The sequence below is a fragment of the Cucurbita pepo genome, unplaced genomic scaffold (assembly GCF_002806865.2).
Source record: "Cucurbita pepo subsp. pepo cultivar mu-cu-16 unplaced genomic scaffold, ASM280686v2 Cp4.1_scaffold000179, whole genome shotgun sequence".
Classification (NCBI taxonomy): domain Eukaryota; kingdom Viridiplantae; phylum Streptophyta; class Magnoliopsida; order Cucurbitales; family Cucurbitaceae; genus Cucurbita; species Cucurbita pepo.
In genome coordinates, this window is record NW_019646452.1 from 113,976 (window position 1) to 118,425 (window position 4,450).

Below are 4,450 nucleotides of genomic sequence, written 5' to 3' on the forward strand. Positions count from 1 at the left end.
ATTTTGCATATATTGATCAATGACACCAACTTCATTTTCGAATTTCTTCGGTTGGTTCATGTAGAACTCTCTTATTAACGCTCCATGCAAGAAAGCATTATTCATATCCATCTGCCATAATTTCCAATCTTTATTTACCGTAAGTACTGGAGGAACTTGTACGATAATGATCTTTGCCACTGGACTAAACGTTTCATCATAGTCTAGTCCATATTCTTTAGAGAACCCTAAATCTATAGTCAAGTCTGATTTTGTTCCAGGGCTATAGTTTCTTCCTCCATTGCTTTCTGCCAAGCTGAGTTTTGTGATGCTTCTTCATATGTCTCCGGCTCATTAACTTCGTCTTCTATTGCGTTGGCATACTCTGGATTTGCCTTTAGGATTATTTCTGAATGTCTGAGTTGTTGAGGTGTCATTTCATTTTCACTAGGCTCGCTTGGTTGAGTCACTTCTTGCTCACCAACACTAGTATCACTTGAATCTTTAGGCACATCAGTAATTAAGCAAATGTGTACAATTTGCTCCCCCGTCTTTTGTGGAAGAATTTCTTCAGTTTGCTCCTCTGTGTTCTGTAAAAGAATTTCTTCAGTTTGCTCCCCCGTGTTTTGTAGAAGAATTTCTTCAGTTTGCTCCTCTGTGTTCTGTAAAAGAATTTCTTCAGTTTGCTCCCCCGTGTTCTGTAGAAGAATTTCTTCAATTTGTTCAAGGCCTGGTAATACATCCTTCTCTGAGGGCCACCCCTCTTCTATTGCACTGCTTTGATCATCAATCATGTGGTTTAAGAATTGTGAATCGATATGCTCTTCCATTATTGCCATGAGTGCTAGCTTGTCTTCTATTATTGGACATAGTACCTCTGCATCCCATTCATTCTCTATCTTCTTTTTGGATATTGCCACATTGCTTTCAACCGACTTTTTTCTGAACCAACAATCTCTAGACATGTGGCCCTTTTTCCCTCAATTATAGCAAATACCTTCAAATCTCTTGTACCCACATTTGGTATCAGAGCGAGGTTAGTGTAGGTTATCTGATCTCTTGGAATCCTTAGTATGCTCTGTGATTGCAGCTCTGTCTGATCTTCCACATCATAAATGATTTCTTGAGATTAGTGGTGAGTGAGTTTCTTTTGTGTCGTGAGAAGTCTGTGACTCTGCAAGTCTTGTGTCGAAAGAGCTTGTTTGGTATTACTGAGGTATGGCCAACACGATGGGTGACTCTGCAAGTCTTGTTTACTCTGATACCATGTTAGGAATCACGACTCTCCACAAGGGTATGATATTGTCCACTTTGAGCATAAGCTCTCATGGCTTTGCTTTGGGTTTCCCCAAAAGGCCTCATACCAATGGAGTTGGTATTCCTCACTTATAAACCCATGATCTTCCACTAAATTAACCAATGTGGGACACTCACTCCCAATAAACCTCAACAATCCTCCCCTCGAACAAAGTACACTAAAAGCCTCCCCTGAGGCTTATGGAGCTCTTGAATAGCCTCCCCTTAATCGAGGCTCGACTCCTTTCTCTGGAGCCCTCGAACAAAGTACACCCTTTGTTCGACACTTTAGTCATTTTTTGACTACACCTTCGAGGCTCACAATTCTTTGTTCGATATTTGAGGATTCTATTGACATGGTTAAGTTTAGGGCATGGCTCTGATACCAAATGTTGAACACAACTCACTGTGGGAAACACTCGCACTCTTTATTAACACCGATCGAGAAGAGAATACAAGACACTCTATAGAATACTACTGCTTTTTATTGTTTTTGGATTTTTTTGATGAATAACCTAGGTAGGGTGGAGGGGTATTTATAGTATAGCCTACGCAATCTAGACCTAACAAATCTAAATCTAGACCTAACAAATCTGAATCTTTTTCCTAAAATATTTGGATCTATTTCTCCTAAAATCTTGAGGTATTTTTTCTAAATCTCTACTAAAATAAATATATGATGGGCTCGTACAATTATTGGGCTTGACTCTATTGGGCTAGTGATGATATTTCAACATGTATATGATATAAACAATGTGATCACTAAATTGTACATGTGGTGACATGTGGATGGGGGCATTCTATGCAATGAGTATTGCATAAGATCGGACCATGAAGAAAACCACTCTCACTTTATAATGCCATTTACTATTGAGACTAATTTTTTCATTCGATGACCTAGGTAACTCGATCTTAATCCTAAGCTAACTATGAACTCCTGTTTATTCAGAATTATCCTTAGATTTGCATGGGTGAGAGTGGCCCAAGTTCTCCGACTCAATAAGCCTCCCATTTCAGGGGTAAGATTGGGTGAATAGTTTGGGACAAAGGGTGTGTTAAGGATAGTTGACCGTTCATTATAAGGCAAATATCTAGATATTTGCCTTACATTACGGGTTACCATATTTGCCCTTTTATTAGAGGCAAATATATTGTATTCATTTATTATTCTTTCCTTTTATCGCTATTTCCATATTATTTGTAATTTACCATATTTTTGTATTCTGTAAATGATTATAAATAAGAGAACTCTCACCACCATTTAGGTGCGGTGGATTCAGCAAACATTCACATGGTATCAAAGCCCTTTCGGTTTAACAACCCTGATTCTTTCTTCTCTATGGCTTCCGAATCTTCTTATCATCTTTTTCCTTTCAATACTCTAATCCATATGATCACCATCAAACTTTCTTCCTCCAATTATCTTCTCTGGAAAAGCCAACTTCTCCCTCTTCTTGAGAGTCAAGACATGCTGGGCTATGTCGATGGAACTATGGATCCACCACCTCGCTTTGAACCAGAAACCTCCTCAACACTCAACCCCAAATATTTGGCATGGAGAGCAGCCGATCAACGACTTCTCTGTCTCCTGCTCTCCTCTCTCACTGAGGAAGCCATGGCTTTTGTCGTTGGTCTCTCTACTGCACGTGATGTTTGGCTTGCGTTGGAAACTACGTTCAGCCATCAGTCGAAAACTCGTGAACTGAGACTCAAGGATGACTTGCAGTTGATGAAACGTGGCACCAAACCTGTTGCTGAGTATGCCCGTGCTTTCAAAAAAATTTGTGACCAACTTCATGCCATTGGCAGACCGGTCGAGGACATTGATAAAGTGCACTGGTTCCTTCGTGGACTCGGCACCGAATTTTCAGCTTTTTCTACTGCTCAGATGGCTCTCACCTCTATCCCCTGTTTTGCAGATTTAGTCTCTAAAGCTGAAAGTTTTGAGTTGTTTCAGCTCTCCCTTGAGTCCTCTAACTCCACTCCTACAGCATTCACAGTCACTAATCGTGGTCGCACCCATGGAAGCCACCCTGCTTCCTTTACCAACCAGCGAGGTCGTTCTTATTCTCACAAAAACAACTCTTTTAATCGAGGACGAACCCACTCAAGTCAAGGTCGTCGACCACCTCACTGCCAAATATGCCGCAAAGAGGGCCATTATGCTGACCGCTGCAACCAACGGTATGTTCGACCTGATTCTTCTCATGCTCACCTTGCTGAAGCCTTTAACACGTCATGTTCTATTGCTGGACCCGATACTGCTGATTGGTTTCTGGACACTGGAGCTTCGGCCCATATGACTGCCGACCCATCTATTTTGGATCAGTCTAAAAATTACACGGGTAAGGACTCTGTGATTGTAGGAAACGGTGCATCCCTACCCATTACCCACACCGGTACTCTTTCTCCTGTTCCAAATATTCACTTGTTAGATGTCTTGGTTGTCCCTCACCTCACTAAAAATCTTCTTTCCATAAGTAAATTAACGTCTGATTTTCCTCTCTCCGTTACATTTACTAATAATCTTATTACTATCCAGAATCGTCAAACAGGAAGGGTGGTGGCAACCGGTAAAAGAGATGGAGGGCTATATGTGCTGGAGCGCGGCAACTCTGCTTTTATTTCAGCCCTTAGAAACAAATCTTTACGTGCTTCATATGATTTATGGCATGCTCGTCTAGGTCATGTGAATCATTCTGTTATTTCTTTTTTAAATAGAAAAGGTCATCTTTCTCTTACGTCTTTATTGCCTTCTCCATCATTATGTAATACTTGTCAGCTTGCGAAAAGTCATCGATTGCCTTATTCCCGCAATGAACGTAGGTCGTCTCATGTGTTAGATCTTATTCATTGTGATCTTTGGGGTCCTTCTCCCGTCAAATCAAATTCGGGTTTCCTTTATTATGTTATTTTTATTGATGATTATTCTCGATTCACTTGGTTTTACCCTTTAAAATTTAAATCTGATTTTTTTGATATTTTTCTTCAATTTCAAAAATTTGTGGAAAATCAATATTCTTCTCGTATCAAGGTATTTCAAAGCGATGGTGGTACCGAATTTACTAGTACTTGTTTCAAAACTCATTTACGTAATTCTGGCATCCACCATCAACTCTCTTGTCCATATACACCTGCTCAAAATGGTCGTGCTGAGAGAAAACATCGTCATGTG